This window comes from Cryptomeria japonica, chromosome 9, assembly GCF_030272615.1.
Source record: "Cryptomeria japonica chromosome 9, Sugi_1.0, whole genome shotgun sequence".
NCBI lineage: Eukaryota > Viridiplantae > Streptophyta > Pinopsida > Cupressales > Cupressaceae > Cryptomeria > Cryptomeria japonica.
This window is the reverse complement of record NC_081413.1, coordinates 168412360-168431595: the sequence shown is the minus strand read 5'-3', so window position 1 is coordinate 168431595 and position 19236 is coordinate 168412360.

Genomic DNA, 19236 nt, shown 5'->3' with positions numbered 1-19236 from the left:
ACCCATGTAGCTTTATCATCATCCATACCCTTCCATTTGATTAGGTTCTCCCAATAGGCTTGATGCCTTGTCTTCTTGGCGATCCTTGAACTCAACACCTTCTCGGCCTTTGGATTTGGTTTGGCTGGTAACTGAAGGTTGTTCACATCATCTGAAACCTCTGAGTGACTACAATCTGAACCTTGAATTGGTCCCTTGTAGGCAACTAAGTATGCTTTGTTGAAAACCAGTGACAATCCTATATCACTAGGTAGATTCACCTTGTATTCATTTTCTCCATACTTGGCTAGAATGGCACATGGACCTATCTTTCTCATTTGCAACTTGTTTGGAACTCCTTGATGTAGCCTTTCTTTGTTTAAGTGCACCATGACAAGATCTCCCACTTGAAATTTTAGGTTCTTCCTTCTTTCATCTACTTTTTGTTTGAGTTTGCTTGTGTTCTCCATCAATGCTTGCTTGACTGATTCATGGACCTCCTTCATTGATTGAGCAAAGTCCTCTACATATCCACTTCTTGTTGCTGCACTTACTAAGTCTCTCAACTCCAAAATACCTCTTGGGTGCACACCATAGAGCACTTCAAAAGGGCTCTTTTTGGTAGTCCTATTCATGGTGTCATTATATGCATATTCATCTTGTGAGAGTACTTGATCCCATGTTTGACCATATTCCTTAGTGAGGCACCTTAATAAGTTTCTGAAGCTTCTATTCACCACTTTGGTCTGCCCATCTGATTGAGGATGGTAGGTTGGTCCAAAAGAGAGGTTGGTGCCATGATTTTGCCATAGTGTTTTCCAAAAATGACTCATGAACTTTGAGTCCCTATCTGAAACAATTCTCATGGGTAAACCATGTATCCTCACTACCTCTTTGAAGAACAATTGAGCAATTTGGCATGCATCATGAGTAGTCTTGTAAGGCACAAAGTGAGCCATTTTGCTAAATTTGTCCGCAATAACATAAATGTTGTCATATCCCTGCTTTGTCCTTGGTAAACCTACTACAAAGTCCATACTAATGCATTCCCAAGGTCTATTTGGTATGGGAAGAGGTTGGTATAAATTGATATTTGTAGAAGTACCCTTGACCTTTTGGCAAATAATGCAAGTCTCCACATACTTCTTCACATCTTGATTCATCCTTGGCCAATAGTAATACCTCGAAACTAACTCTTGAGTCTTATTAACTCCAAAATATCCACTAAGGCTGCCATTATGCTTCTCTTGAATAAGGTTTTATCTCATTGAGCCTCTAGGCACACAAAGCTGCCCACCTTTGAACAATAGCCCATTTTCCAAAGTAAAATTAGAATACTCACTATGGAAGTGATTTTGATACTCCTTACACACCTTGTAGGCATTTGAGAAGTCTTCATCCTTTGGGTACAAGTCTCTAAAACTATCCACTCCTATGCTTCTCAATTGGATTTCTTGGACTGTCAAAAGCCTTCTACTTAATGCATCAGCTAACCGGTTTAACTGCCCTTTTTTGTGCTTAATGGTGAATGTATAGGCCTACATATACTCCACCCATTTCATGTGTTTATGACTGATTTTGTCTTGTGAGTTTAGAAAACTCAATGCTTGGTTGTTTGTATAGACCACAAATTCTTTAGGGAGGAGATAGTATCTCCACTTCCTCAAAGCCTGCACTAAAGCATACAACTCAAGATCATAAGAGGAGTATTTCCTCTTGGCATCACTTAGCTTCTCACTATGGAAGTCTACTGGTATTTCTTCTTAGCTTAGGACAACTCCTACTGCAACATTGCTTGCATCACATTCCACTATGAAAAGTTTCTCAAAACTAGGCAACACTAACACTAGTTGGGTAGCTATCTTCTCCTTCAAGCTTTCAAAACCTTTGTTTGCTTCTTCACTCCACTAAAAATTTTCCTTTATTCCACCTCTAATGGTGTCTAACATTGGTGCACATATAGCATTGAATTTTCTAATGAACTTCCTGTAGTACTGAGCTAGTCCATGGAAGCTTCTCACCTCTGTTGTTGACTTAGGAGTAGGCCAATTTACAATGGCTTCAACCTTGTTGGGATCCATCTTGAGGTTTCCTTGAGATAACACAAAACCAAGGTAAACCAACTCCTTCTTAAGAAACTCACACTTATCCAAGTTCATGGTTAGCTTTTCATCATACAATCTTTGTAATACATCTTGCAAATGATTAATATGATCTGCTCTATCCTTACTAAAAATGAGAATATCATCTAGATATACCACCAAAAATTTACCTATGAAGTCCTTCATCACCTCATTCATGAGTCTCATGAATATTCTTGGAGCATTGGATAAGCCAAATGGAATTACAAGCCACTCATAAAGACCCTCAGTAGTCTTAAATGCTATTTTCCATTCATCACCCTCCTTAATCCTAATTTGGTGATACCCACTTTTGAGGTCAATCTTGGTAAGTACTTGGCTTCCCCCAAACAATCCATTAGGTCTTCTATTCTAGGAATAGGGAGCCTATATCTGATGGTGATCCTATTTATGGCTCTAGAATCTATACACAATCTCTAAGTACCACCTTTGTTTGGTGCTAACACAGTAGGGACAACACAATGGCTAATACTTTTCCTAATCAGGCCTTGGTCTAAGAGCTCTTGGATTTGCTTGGAAATCTCAACATTTTGTTGGGGATTCATTTTATAAGATGCCTTGTTAGGTAAGGATGCTCCGAGAATGAAGTCTATTTGATGGTTTATGGTTCTTTTAGGAGGTAAGGTGGCTAGTTGTCCATCACTTACTATGCCTTTGAATTTCTTCAACAAATCTTGCACCTCTATTGGCAAATCTAGCTTCTCTTTCTTGTTTTCCTCTTTGGTCTTCATCATAAGTGCAAACCCTATACCTTCACCTTCCTCAAGTGTCTTTAAGAATTTTTTTTCACTCACCAAAAGAACATTAGGACCCGCTGCCCTCTTTTCACCTTCTTCAAGGATAGACTGAATCTTGAATGTGACTCCATCTTTCTTGAATGAGTAGGCATTCTTGGCTCCATCATGGATAGCTTGTCTATCAAATTTCCATGGTCTTCCTAATAGAAGATGGCATGCATACATGGGTAGGACATCACATAACACCTTGTCCTTATACCTTCCAATGGTAACATCCACCCATTTTTGCTCATTAACTAGGACATGTTGACCTTTGTTCAACCAAGTGACTCTATAAGGATTGTTGTCAGGTATCCTTTGCAATTTGAGCTTACTCACTACCTCTTCTGACACAATATTGTCTGTAGACCTTAAATCAATAATCACCTTGCATACTTTGTCCATAATCTTGTATTTGATCCTAAATAAGGACCTTCTTTGGCTTGGCTCTTCTCTAACTGGTTCTTTGATCAAAGTTCTTCTTATCATCAAGTTGTCACCTACCTCTGACTCTAAGGAAACCTCTAAAGTCTTGCTGCTTGAAGACTCTTCTTGAAGATAGTTCACTCTTCTTTCACCACCTTGAGATTATGATCCCTTCTCTCGACACCTATATGCTGGATGACCAAGTTGGTTACAATGGTAACACTTCATTGTTGCAAAATATGAGGAACCTCTACCTTGGCCACTAAATCTTCCTCTGAAACCACTATTGGATCCCCTTCCTCTATTAAATCCTCCTTTACTACTGCCACTATCTTGCTGCTCAGTGAGTTTAGACTCTCCTTGTGTTCTTTGTTAAAAAATTCTTCCTCCAAAGCCTCACCTATGGCCTCTATTATCTTTTCCTCTACCTCTGCCCCTATTGCTACTTGAGTCATGTCTTCTTTTTAGTTTTTCCTCCACCTTAAGGGCAATTTGATAGGTTTGATGGACTATTTTTGGGCTCATTAGACTGATTTCTTCTTGGATGTTCCATCGTAGACCATTTAGGTACCTAGCAACCTTGAGACTCTCTTCTTCAACCGTATGAGATCTAAGGCTAAGTTTGTGAAACTCCTTCGTATAGCTACGGACATCAAGATATTTTTGTCTTAAGTTTTGCCTCTTCTTATGAATTTGCACTTCATAGTCATCAGGGAGATAGACTTCTTTGATTTTGACTAACAAACCTTTCCTAGAAGAGATGGGTGTTTTTCCCATTTTCATCCTCTCATCTTGTACAAATTTCCACCATGTGAGAGAAGCTCCTCTCATCCTTGACTTGGATACCTTGACTCTTTGGGCTTCAATTATGCCTTCACATTCAAAATGGTTCTCCATGCCTTCTATCCATTCTAGGACCACTTTTGCCTTCATCTTACTAGTGAACAATGGCAATCCTTCTAGTGATTTACTACTTAAGGCCTTCAATGCCTTCAGGAAAGGTTCTTTCTCTAAGACAAGATTAGGTTTAGGCACCTTGTCTATCTCTGACACTTCCTTACCCTTCCCTTTTTCTCCTTCAACCTTTACCAACACTTCATCTGCCTTGGTTTCAACCTCACCAAGCTTACTCTCTAATTCTAGCAACTTCTCCTTCAGGAGTCTATCCTCTTCCTCCTGATCATCCACTTTCTTTGTCAACTTTGTATTGGTCACCATGTTGTTTTCTCCTACAAATTCCACTAAGGACATCTACTCACCTAGCCCAAATCTTATAGGCTCTGATACCAATTTGATGGGGTTCACCTAGTTTGCTCAACACTTCACGTAGCTAGTGTTGCTCAATTGCACCAACTCACTAGGACTAGTTTCTCTCCAGAAATCCAAGTCCTTCTCAGTCTCTTCTAGGTCTTGATTCTTGACCATTCCAAGGTGTTTGCTTCAATTTTTTTTGGCTAGGAACCCTACCAATTGACAGTGCTTCCCATGTGCTCAATTATGGCTTCTTGACTTCAAGTTGTCAAATTGACCTCCTACCATTGTGAGATGATGCAGAGGTATGGAGGTTTATTCATTCATGTTTTTGATGCATTTAGTTCCCATTTGAGTTTTGTAATCATTAGGTTTCTTACCGATTTCCAAATCTTGCCTAGAAAAGGGCTACAAGGAATTAGCCCAATTAGGCCTCCTAAAATCGGTTTTTTAGGGCTTGAGTGAAAACTATCCAAAAGACCCCCAAAAAAGTTTACTTTTTCTTCAATGGTTCACCTAACCTCAATATATTTTTGTGTTTTTGGCTTATTATCCCACCATTCAATGTGCTAACCCCAAAATGAGGGTTTCTAGGCCTTCTAGGTGGCAGTGACTGGTCAAGTTGGGGTTTGTACATTAAATGATCTTTTCAAGGCTTCTCCTTGCATTGGAACTCTTCCCCAACTCCTTGGACCCCTCCAAAAACTTGGAAAGTGATTTGGTATTCACCTCTACACTTGGCACTTCATTTTCACCTTATTTCCTCTAGCTAGGTTGCTCCTGGACTCACCTAGAACAAGGTGAAAGTCATGTCAAAACTCTTCTCCAACACCTGCCCCTACATATGTACACTATAAAGGTGTTTTCCCATCATGTCCCAAAAATTTGTGATGGTAGCACATGTGGAACTCATAGGGCAATCATATTTATAAAAAACTGCTATATACAAGCTAAAACTGGTTGCTCACAAACCAAAGTAAGAAAACACTAATGAAAACTATCAACAAAGCTTGAAATGGAACCAAAAATACTATAACATATTGGATAAACTCAATCCATTTTTGGATCAATGGATTCAATCCATCTTCAATTACAAAATGAGTAAAATCAAACCAAAATGCTGCCAACTAGTTTGAAAATGAGAAGTTTCAGATTGTTGATCTTGCAAAATACATTCACCAACCTTGGTAACCATGAAAGAGAGGGTACTTATAGCTTTTACCACATGTGGAATCATCCTAGGGAATTGAACAATCCCTAACTCCTTTGCTACCCTTTTCAGGACAAAAGTTGTCATGACAACTTTCAAAAGTTGTCATAACAACTTTTTGCAAATTTGCAATTTTTGCACTTTTGGTCTTTCCAACCAATAAGACCTATTCCAAGTCATCACAAATGAATTTTAAAACACACCTAAGACTAATTTAACCCTCCATAATTCCTATACCAAGTTTTGACACTTTTGACCATCAAGAAGGTCAATTACCTACTCAAACTCACTATTTACACAAAAATGCAAACCTAAGAAGAATGAACTCAGCCTAGGCCTACATTGACTCAAACCACTAACTCTTGGACCCTCCTAGAGTCCTTATTCACTACTGACTTGGCTAGGGTTAGTACAAGCCAAAATTTGAAAAAAACTAAACAATCTAAGTCCTAGGTGCTCCTGCACCACTACCGGTGGAGCATTCTTTTTGGGAAAGAAGATGGTTTCATGGGCCAGTAAGAAACAAGATTCAATATCTTTATCTATCGCTGAAGTTGAGTACATTGCTGCTGCTAGTAATTGCACTCAGGTAGTTTGGATGAAGCAAATGTTGAGAGATATCAGAGTTATCTATGATAAGCCTATTGTCATATACTGTGATAATTCTAGTGCTATTAACATGTCAAAGAATCTAGTGCAACATTCAAAGACTAAGCATGTGTCAATCAAATATCATTACTTGAGAGAGCAAGATAGTGAAGAGAAGGTGAAGCTGGAGTATGTATCTACAAAGGAACAAATAGCTGATATTTTCACTAAGCCTTTGCTCATAGATACATTTGTCTATTTGAGAGACAAGTTAGGGGTATCCACCCCTCTTGTTGAGAAGTAGATGCATTGAGTTGCATCAATCTGATGGACTTTAGAGCCTTATCTTCTTATCTGGATTGGTGAGTTGGTGTTGCTCCTTTGGTGGAGTAGTTTGTGTTTTAAGGGGAGAGACTCTTGAGATTCATATTTTCTATTTTTATATCTTTGGCATTGTTGTCAAAGGGGGAGAGAGATCATGTGAAAAAATTCTTTATCTGTCTTGATCTTAGGGGGAGTTTGTTGGAGATATCTTCTTTCTTTGCATTGATTGTTTTTCACATTCATATGTTGCCATCAAAGTGAAAGGGGGAGATTGTTGGTCGTTGTTTCTAATAGGATACGTTGTTGTCATTGATGTGAACATATTCCTATGATTTGCTCCGGTGATTACATATTGAGAAGATCTTATGTTCTAGTTTTGTAGTTTTGGTGCTTTGCATAGCTCGTTATTTCTTTTGGTATATTATGATGTGATCAGATCTTGAGCTGATATTTTGGGGTATTGTTTGGAATGGTCTTGGGTATCTTCATTTTAGATGGTTCATGATTTTGTGCTCTGCAAGTTATCTTTCTTCATGATAATTGCTCATTGGTTGTGTTCTTGAGTTGATAAATGAAGATTTGATAAATGGTGTTGGCACAACTATTTTTGATGATTCTAACATGCTTGTTGGTGTTTCCTAGTTGTGCCCTATTTTTTTTGATGATCTACATTGATTGTTGCATAATTTTTTGATGGTTTCTATGAACCGGTGATGATTTTTGTGTTATGCAGTTTTTATGGTGGTATAGCATGTTGGGGTTGATCTTGGTGTGATTTCCGGTGGTGTTGAGCATTTGGTAATTTGAATTAGGTCCATGTTATATCATGTGAATAATTATATTGTTCCGGTGGTTGATATTTGTATCATGTGTTTTAATTTTGTATTTGTGAGTTGAGGGTTTAGTTGTCCTTGTTATTAAGGTTGATGAATTGTATATATAGGTGATATATTCATGTAATTTAGGTATAGAGGTTGTGTCTACATTATTAGAGAGTAGCTATGTGTGAACAAGGATTCATCCTTTGACATTATGATTGTGGAGAGATTGGTTTTGCTAAGAAGACATCTGTGCTTAACTAGAATTGTAATCAAGCATTTGGAGATGCTATTCTTTCAGTTCATTTCTTCTAGATTGTAGTATGAATCTTGTTGTAAGTTAGTGAGACTTCCCTGAGGATTGTAGCCTTCTGGGTCATTGTATTTGAGCAGTGAGCTCTAGACAATGTGCGTGAATGCATGTGTATTCCCCCTTGTAACATTTTCACATACTACTGTAGAGTATCATCTTAATGTGGGTAGGTTGCCACTGTGGTTTTTCCCTCAACCAGGTTTTCCACATCAAAATCTTGGTGTTGTGTCGTGCTATCAATTTTCTTATCTTTACTATTGTTGTGGTTTATCAAATTTGTTTTTGTAGTTAAGTTTGTAGATCTGGTGAAAACTAATTTACCCCCCCCCCCTGCTCTCTCTCAATTTTCCTCCTCTTTGTTGCTAACATCTCTATCTAAGGTGATCACTAGGGAATAAATTTTATGACCCACTACAGATAACCTTATCCACTTGTGATTGACTATAGTCAAGGAGTGTACTATGCTAATAGATTGTTAGTCATACCACCTAGCTAGCAAAAGGATATTGCCAATTGCATGAAAGTAGGGGATACCTTGTTTTGATCTATTGTATTAGACAAATTTCACCAAGAGCATGTGGATTTAAGGGCCAGTTACATGTCAACAACGAATGCCATCATTTCTTAGCCATCAAATGGACTACAAGGAAAAGAGACTCTAATGAAGAATAGGTAGGTAATAATTAGACAAAACACATTGTATAATTTTGAGGATATCTGTTGGAAATCTGAGTTTTGTTGTCATTGATGTCAAACTTGATGTTTTAGATGAAATCTAGTTCAGATATATGATCTTATGTTGTTGTAGGTTTCTTTATTTGATGTTTATGTGTTGATGGCTGATTTTTTCAGTATTGTTGTTAAATATTGCTTAATATCTTTTAGATTAGTTTAGAAGTGTTTTAGATTGATGCACCCCCTATCAATCTTACCGTGGGCTCAATAATTAGTATCAGAGTGAGGTTCCTAAAGAGACAATTTAACCATTGAGGTAAATATGAGATTTGAACTATGTTTAAAGATAAATTAAATGACATGGATTCTATGGGTCAGAGTGATTGGGATGATATTGATGGTGTTGTTGACATGGAAGTAGAATTAAGATCTATATTGATAGACCTAGATGAAAGAAGAGAAAAATATGAGGCAATATAAAATATTTTTTATTTGAGATGCTTGCTTGATGAAGGAAAGAAAGTCATTGATGATTTCAAAATAAATTTCAATGAATAAACAAAGAATGTTGCAAACTTGAAGAAGATATTAGGTCTAAAAAGGAACTAAAGGATAAAAAGGATCAGATTAATAATGGTCTAAAACTCAAAGGTGGCAGTGAAGTATTTGATGTAATTCTCAGTTCTCAAAAACAAAATAAAGATACAGGTGGAATGGGCTTTCAAAATGTTGAATGCTCTAATTCATATAACAAAAAGGACAAAGGAAAGGAAAAGATCAAGAAAGAATTGAATGACCCTAATAAAGTGACGCAGTCAAGATAGGGAGATCCAATGAAGGACATCCTCGCCTTAAAACCTAAACACAAACATTATGCAAGATATACCAGTAACTAGTAACACAATACTAGTTAAAGCAGAAAGAGAAACTGGTAACACAACAAATACATAACCGGTAAGAAGTATGAACAATTCTTATAACAGTGTAATGAATTACATATGACACATGTTGGATCACAGCCTAGGATTACAAAACAACTCTTACAACTTAGATCTATGATCTGCAGATCATCTTGTCAACAAATAGTCATCTGGTAATAGCTTCTACTGTTCTACACTGATCTGGACCTCAACCATCCCAGCTTCAGTCCTATTGGACCATAATCTCTCTAGAAACTACATCTTCACTCGATCTCTATTTTCTCTAATCTCTATCCTCTATCTTATTTTCTGAAATGAATCTCTAAACTTTCCCTTTATACCATCCACAAGAAATAACAACTCAATCAAGTTGGCCAAAGACTAACTGGTTCATGATGAAATGTGTAAATAATAACACGTTGACCCAAATCACCAAGAATATCGCCAAAATGTATAAAACATCACGCGACCCTTCGGGAATATCAGACAAGAATCAAAGCAACATCACTCATGATCTGCAAGTCACGGGAAATCAACTGCAACCCAATTTGGCTTCGCTCCACACACTGCAAGACTAACCGGTAAGAACACACCAATACCGGAATCGATATCTCACCATGAATCTCAAATATGATAAAGACAATGAAGTCAATGTGATAAATCCAAATCCATAACACTAAATTCTAAAACATGAAGAAATGCCATGATCTCCAAGCAATTCCACAGTTAACTACTCCAATTGGTTTGAACTACTCTGATGCTCCTGCATCAGACTCCTGGGGTTAATTGAAAAGTAAGTCCCATCACTTGATCTAGTTCGACAATTGGTCGGTAGGTACTTGCAATTGCCTTAGGGATTCGACGGTCTCACTACAGATTCTGGTTGCCTCTCCACGGTGATCTACCGATCCACTCTATAGCCTGCCTCGGTTCGGTGATGTGTTCAAGTCTCCATCCACTAACTGCCTCAAAATCAAGCTCTAGGTTTGGCGGTCTACGTGCAAGCCTTGCTCTGCCTCATGTTCGACAATGTGAACAAGTCTATAAGTTGCCTCAACTTCCTTTCCAACCAACAGGTTCACAATCAACACTCTCTTCAACAACAGGTTCACAAACCAACTCTAATACCACTTGATGAAATCAAGGTAGGGAGATCCAATGAAGGACATCCTTGCCTTGTAGTATAAACAGAAACACCATGCAAGATATACTGGTAACCGGTAACACAACACCAGATAAAGAAGAAAGAGCAACCGGTAACACCACAAATACATAACTAGTAAATAGTATGAACAATTCTTATAACAGTGTAATGAATTACATATACCACATGCTGGACAGCAGCCCAGGATTACAAAACAACTCTTACAACAGATCTATGATCCACAAATCATCATTTGGTAACAACTTCCACTGTTTTGCACTGATCCGGACCTCAGCCATCCCGGCTTCAGTCCTAACAGACTATAATCTCTCTAAAAACTACATCTTCACTTAATCTCTATTTTCTTTGATCTATGTCCTCTATCTTCTGTCCTGAAATGAATCTCTAAACTTTCCCTTTATACCATCTGCATGAAATAACAACTCGATCAAGTCAGCCAAAGACCAACCGGTTCATGATGAAACATGTAAACAATAACACATTGACTCAAATCACCAAGAACATCACCAAAATGCATAAAACATCACGCAGCCCTCCGAGAATATCAAACAAGAATCAAAGCAACATCACTCAGAATCTGCAAGTCACGGGAAATCAACTGCAACCCAATTCAGCTTCTCTCCACACACTGCAAGACTAATCGGTAAGAACACGCCGATACCGGAATCAAATCCAAATACCATGAATCTTGAATATAATAAAGACAATGAACTCAAGGTAATAAATCGAAATCCACAATGCTAAACTCTAAAACATGAAGAAATGCCACTATCTCCAAGCAATTCCACAATTAACTGCTCCAACCGGTTTGAACTACTCTAGTGCTCCTGCATCATAAAGATTACAAAGATTTCATTTTGGTCTACAACTTGAATAATTTCAACTGTTTTACATGTAACAAATTTTAACATAAAACTAGTGAATGTATAAGTTGGGTCAAAAAATCAAACTTTTAATGGTCAATGTTTAGAATAGATATGAAAATTCAAGTTTTGGCAGGGGTATTCAGTCTTTCACCTGATACTATTATGCTTCCATTGCATATGGATATATACTTTATTGTCAGAACTACTTATGTATGTGTTCAGGTATAATGCAATTTCAAGATGTTGCAGAGGAATGTGTTGTATTCCTCAACTTGCTAGTACTCTAAAGGTGTTGTGGATCGTTGTATTTTTCCTTGGGCATGCTATGTTTATTTTGTAGTGTTTTGTAAATATTTTCTTTTTTATCTAGATTAAAAGGTTGAGTACCCATTTTGATGACCCATATTAATGACCTATTTTGAGTACCCATTTTTAGTACTCAAAATAGGTCATCAAAATAGGTTGTAAAAACATGCACTCAAAATGGGTCCTCAAAACAAGTATTCAAAATAGGTCATAAAAATGGGTACTCAAAATGGGATATAGGTACTAGAAATGGGGTCTCAAAATGGATCATAAAAATGGGTACTAAAACTAGATCATAAAATGGGTACTAAACATGGGCCTTAAATTTGGATAATAAACATGGGTACTAAAAGTGGGTGATTAAAATAGGTCATCAAAATGAATTATAAATATGGTTCATAAAAATGAGTTTTCAAAATAGGTCATAAAAATGGAAGTCAAAATGAGTTATCAAAATGGTTATTTAAAATGAATCATAAAAACAAGTAATCAAAATAGGTACTCAAAATGGGTCATAAAAGTATGTCATAAAAATGGGTACTAAAAATGGGTCACCAAAAGGTATCCCAAATTTTTTTCATAAAAATGGGTACTAAAAATAGGGCATCAAAATGAATCATAAAAATGGATCATAAAAATAGATCATCAAAATAAGTACTTAAAATGGTTCATAAAAATGGGTACTCAAATTGAGTCATCAAAATGTATACTAAAAATGGGTCATAAAAATTGTACACAAAATGGGCTGTCAAAATGGGTCATTAAAATAGTTACTCAAAATGGGTCATAAAAATGAGTCAACAAAATGGGTACTCAAAATAAATCATAAAAATGAGTACTTAAAATGGGTCATAAAAATAGGTTTTTAAAAATGGGCACTAAAAATCATCATTAAAATGGGTACTAAAATGGGAACTCAAAATGGGTTATAAAAATAGGTACTAAAAAATCGGTTATCAAAACGAGTACGAAAAATAGGTCATCAAAATGGGTACACAAAATGGGTCATAAAATTAGATTATCAAAATAGGTCATAAAATTAAATTATCAAAACGAGTTGTAAAAAAGTCATAAAAATTGGGTAATAAAAATTGGTTATAAAATTGGGTCATAAAAATGGGTACTAAAAATGGTCATCAAATGGACCACAAAAATGGGCACTTAAAATGGATACTAGAAATGGGTCATGAAAATAAGCCATAAAAATGTGTACTAAAAATGGGTATTCAAAATAAGTCATAAAACCAAGTACTATAAGTACTAAAAATAGGTCATCAAAATAGGTACCAAAATGAATCATAAAAATGAGTTCTAAAAATAGGTACTAAATAGGTATTCAAAATAGGCCATAAAAATTGGTACTAAAAATGGGGCATAAAAATAGGTCATAAAAGTGGGTACTAAAAGTGAGTACTAAACATGAGTAAGCAAAACATGCCATAAAAATGGGTACTAAAATTGGGGCATAAAAATAGGTCATAAAAAAGGATACTTAAAATGGGTTATTAAAATGGATTCTAAAAATAGGTTATTAAAATGAGTATTAGAAATGGGCCATGAAAATGTATAGTAAAAATGAGTACTAAAATGGGTCATCAAAATGAGTATTTAAAATGGGTCATAAAAATGTGTTATCAGAATAGGTCAGAAAAATGGGTTATAAAGATAGATTATCAAAATGAGTCATAAAATAGGTCATAAAAAATATGTACTAAACATTGATATTAAAAATGGGTACTAAAAATGAGTCATAAAAATGGTTAATCAAAATGGGTCATTAAAATAGGTGATCGAAGTGGATTATCAAAATGGGTCATTAAAATGGGTCATCAAAATAGGTCATAATAAGGGTTATAAGAATGTGTACAAAAAATGAGTATTCAAAATGGGTCATTAATGTAGTTTACGAATTATTGTTTGAATGGATAAACCTTATGTCCAAGGGGATAACTTCCAAGTGGTGGGGTTGTTCCTAATTGGATTGAACTTGTCTTTTCAGTATGTTTCAGATGAATTCAAGATGGATCTTATATGGTTAAGACTGTGTTAAGGAAATATGATAACTTATATTTATATACAATGTGCTTTGAATAACAAGTTGAATGATGTGAATGGGATGACAACCTTATACTCAAATTTTGTTCATCTATAGAGTAGATTGCATCTTATGTTGAATCCAGATGAATCTTATGTGTTTGTGAAATTAAATGAGACCTATAAGACTCTATATACTCCTAAATTAGTCAATTGTGATCTACTTGTTTGAAATTAGGAATACCCATTCCAGTTATAATACCAAGAAAGGCACATGCACTAAGTTTTATGACAACGAATGAAGTTAGGACCCTTAAGAGGACATAAGTAGATGATTGTATTCCTCTAACACATAAACTAGTCCTCTCTATCTAAGGTGATCACCAAAGGATAAATCATATAACCCACTTAAGATAAGCTTATCCACTTGAGATTGGCTATAGTTAAGGAGTGTTCTATGTCAGAAGATTGTTAGTTGTGCCACCTAGTTAGTAGATGGATATTACTAGTTGCATGCAAGTGGGGGGTACTTCAGTTGGTGCTACATCAGGGCAACTCCCCATCTAGATAATTCAAACTATTAATAAGATAGAAAGAAAGCACAAGGAGTTGAAAGAGGAATAGTTCTCCATTTTGGAATAAACACAAAGGACCCCTCAAAGCAAGAGAAATAAAGCAAGAAAAGTGTCTTCTCTAATGGTAGATGACCAAGGACATCAAAGGGCTCAAATAGTCATACCCTTAGTAGACAAACCAAAAGAAGATATGCAGTTGGAGGATTACCAAATGCAAGATATAGATCTAATGTCTAAATAAAAGCTAGAGAAAAACCATCACTACAATACAGTGTAAATACTATTTTCAAGAGGATGAAAAATGATGAATCATCTAAGGAAGAGATCAAGTCTTGGATTGACCAGCTGAAAACATTTGTTAATAACTTAGTTGGACCAGTGGATTTAGCCACTCCATCAATGAGCTTGTGGGTTATACTATTTGAAGATACAAAAATGTTGGATGCAAATGGCTTTTGAAAGCAGTTTTAGAATGGAGAGAAGACCTTAAAGTTTTGGGTAAAGAAGTGATTAAGAATTTCATCAAAATTATAATCATCAAAAATCATCTTTCAATCAATGATGAGCTTAGTTCTTTATGATAATTATTGTGAAGAGAGAATGGTAGTGCAAGTATTGAGTGTAGTATTCTCATTTGAAAGAATTGCATCCCAATTTTGGAGAGAATAAAGGTTACCAAGGAGGAAGAATTGTTTTAAGCTACCATGTAGTTAAGGAAAACAAGGATATGCCCAAAGAGTGGCTCAAATCAATCAAGATGGTAATTTCTACAATTAAATATCAAAAGACAAAATAGTACAAAACCATGTGGCTACTAGCAAGGTTTTAGAAAGAATTTGAGAGTTTATTGTACATTTTGGGAGACAAAATTAAAATGCAATCACTTGCAACTATTGCCATAGAGTTCAAGATACGTACTAAAAATGGGGCATAAAAAATGAACCAAAGACTCAGTTGACAATATGATGCCAATCAAGCCTGAAGGAGTGAAAATGCAATCTTAGATTCCTAATTATAAAGACTTGAGGAAAAAAATGGAAAAGCTAAACTATTCTCACGTTATTAAGATTAAATATACACAAAGAAGATTAAATATAAACAATGGAGATTGATTAAAATAAGTGGAGAATCTTAACTAAAAAAATAGATTCCAGAAGTATTATGGGGGATCATTAGTGATCTCCAAAATAGGTTAGGTAATTAGTATATGTTTAATATATTTATTTATAAAATTGATAATTATTAACCTATTTAACTAAATAATATAATTTATATAATTAATTAGTGGTCTTATGTAAATGAATAAGGATATTACAATGGGATTGGGAAATAGAATTGGGATACTACATGGTATTAAGATATAATGTTTATTGTTGTCTAATAATATGGTGAGATAAAAATGTCTACTCTAAGACAGACAAATGATGCAAGGACAAAAGTATTATGAATATGTGGGAGAGTATTAAGGAATTTATGTAATACGACTAGGTGTAAGAAAAGGAAAAAGTAATGAAGTGTAGAGCTATATGAAAGATCTACGATGTTTTTTTAATAAAGTGGAGCAATGTTTTAAGATCTTTACATAATAATGAAGATATAAATAATTGTAAAATAAATTTAGGCAGGATGGGAAGAGATATTGAGAAAGAGTAACATAGAGAATCTTTTATAAAATAAAACCACTCTACAAACATATGGTAAGTACATAGTTAGCAACATTTACTAATAATTTCAATAGAATATTGGTGGTTACACAAATACATATATTTCTAATTGCTAACAACAACTATATTCTAGTTATTCAAGTTCTTATTAGAAATTATACTAGGTGGCCTTTCGGTTCTTGAGTTGAACTCTTCCATTCCTAGTTCATTGGGGTTGACTTTAATGCAAAGGATAAAATTATGGGACAAGTCTTGAGATGATTGCTTTAATGCCACAACATTGTGCTAATTGCTTGCTACTTATACTAGAAATTGCATGTACTAAAGGGGATGGTTACTTTATACAAACCAATCCCCTCCACTCTCAATTATTCAACATTGACAACATATTTTAGTGATAATTTTTTCAAAGGGGCTATAGCCTATGATTTCTTAGATATGAAATAAATTTAGCAATATTTTCTTTTTAGATATAAAGTTTGCATATACATAATTGTGTTGTACAAATCTTATGTCATTTCTCTATTTTGTAATGAATAGTTATTGTGAGATATGTATTTTTATTTTATTCTCAAAAAACATCTTTATCTAAATTAGTTAGTCAATTTATAAAATCTAAGATACAAAAGTGTAAAACTAAATTTGGTATCAAAGAATTTTAAGATGTTAGAATGGAAACTTTGTTTGAAACTGTAATTGTGAAAATTTAGGGTTTCCACCATTAGAGGCATGAAAACCACTAATTTACCATTACATTCAAAAGAGGGATGAGATCCAATATATCCAATCCCAAATCAAGAATGATAAGGACTGACTATTGATTGGATTCAACGATGGTGTGAATTAATTGACCCTCTTTTGTGAGTTGAAATACTGAATTAAGATAAAGTGCTAAAAAATGAAGGTAAAAATGCGAAAACAGTGAGCTATAGATGTGGGATTTTCACATGCACCTAGATCTGAGCAGTATATGTTGATTTGGATCTGATCCTTGAAAAAGTCCCAAAAATGTCAAGACTGTTGTGCCCATTTCCCTGGTCCTCCTACTTTTTCGCACGCCAAAGAGGGTTGATTCGTATCTATAAATAATGCCTATTCTGAAGTGTACATCTTCGTACCTGTTTCTTGCACACAAAAAGAAAGGTAAATGTGTTGGGAATAGGGGCTTACCTTAGGTCAAACCCCTATTTTGGAATTAACCATGAAATTGAGATAAAGATAATTGAAATTGTTATAATGGAAGATTCTCCTTTTGAGGAAGATGTTGAATAATGACTGAAAATCAAATGATATACCTCCTTGTGAAGTTTTGTTTGTCTCCACATGGAATTAAGACTTGATGAAGTCTTTAACAAAATAGGATGAAAGATGTCTACTTCAATGCTTGAAGACTGATTAATGTTCATTTTCTCTTGAATGATTGAATCCTTGATCTCATGTGATTATTAGATTCTTGATACATGATTGATAGATGCTCAATTGCTCTTGAATGAAGGTTTTGGAGGAAGACTAATTAATGCTCAATTGCTCTTGAATGCTTGAATCCTTGATCTCATATTATTATTAGATGCTTGATACATGATTGATAGATGTTTTAGATATCAAATGAGAGGGGAAAACCTCATTTTATACTTTCTTGTCGGATAAATTGTTAATTTCTCGACATGAGCCCACATGGAGAAAGAAATCCTGCTCGAATTTGAAATAGGACCAAGGGAAAAAAGAGGGCTCAAATTAGGGGGGACTAGAGTGTGGTTCTCTAGTCCTAATTAGTTCTAGAGCATGGCGCCCTAGTTCTACCCTTATTTAGGGCTAGGATAAGGTGTTATCTGCATAGTAAAAAAGGTTGCAATTTATGAGGGGTATGAGCATAATCAGATCCCAATCAGGCCAAGGGGCACAAAGTACATTAAGGTAGGGACCTAATGCGATCAAAATTGTACAAGGGTGAAATTTTAGGATGCTACATTCAGCCCCCACTTTAGTGAGAGTATGAACTCAATCATACTCTCAATAAGGTAAAAAGGGTTCGCATTGAAAAAATTCCACCAAGTCATCAAGGAGGCAAGATACACCAAGCCCCCAATGGACTTTAAGATCTCATAACTTTGATAACAAGATAAAAGGGACATCATGAGAGAAAGAGAAAGAGAGAACCATGACTACAAACTAGTAAGGTTCTCTTTCTATGAGTCATGAAAATAAAAATGCCAAAATTACAAAGCAACAGACTGAGTTTGCTAAATAGTTTAAGTATCAAGATATGAAAGAGAGAATCATTGAGTAGAGTGTATGCCCCCATGTTAAAGAGATTGCGTATACCTTAACGGGAGCAATCACTTTAAGGTAGGATACACCCAAAAAGACAAGCATGTTATCACAACAATAGGCCCCTAAGAGAGGACAAATGAAAGGATAATGAACACAAAACACAAAGAATGGGGTGGTTTATCTTAACTCTGGGTTAGTGTGATTTTTATGATAAATAATATATATATATATAGAATTGTCCTCATCCCCCAATGAAAGCAAAACCACCATGGAAGAAGGCACATGTGTCTTTTGAGTCAACATAGGAGAGACCAAAAGAGATCTCAATGCTTTGCATCATCCTCAAGTAGACAACACTAGGGATAACAAATAGAAGAATTGAGAGACAAATAGAAGAAGATCACAAACAAGCAAGAGAGGAGAGAGAGAATCTACAACGCGAATGGAGCTAATAAAGAAATTAATCCACCCCCTAATCTCGCTCATCATTGTTTCAGGAAGGTGGACGATATGCAAGAGGAGCCACATCAAGCACAATATATGGAGCTATCACAAGTTCCAAACAAGGACCATACTTTAATGATGAGTCACTTTGTTTGTCACTAGGAGCTAGGATTAATGCTTTTGAATTTTTTTGAGATAAATCATTGTCGACATCAACATATTCATACTCATCATCTGAAATATTAGGATGATGTAGGAGCATCCCCGGTTCATAGCAATTTTGCATCAACCAAAAACAGTTTTCTTTCTGTTTAGTTTTTTGTTTGTAGTTTCATTTTTCCTTTAGTGTGTCCTAGTTTTTTACTCATTGGATCCTATGGAGTTGGATTCTACTTGAAGAATTGATCATCTTTCTTGCTTCTAGACCACATCACTTTTGGATCATTTTCCGACAAGATGTCACTATCGGTTTCCATGAAAGTTTCATGTT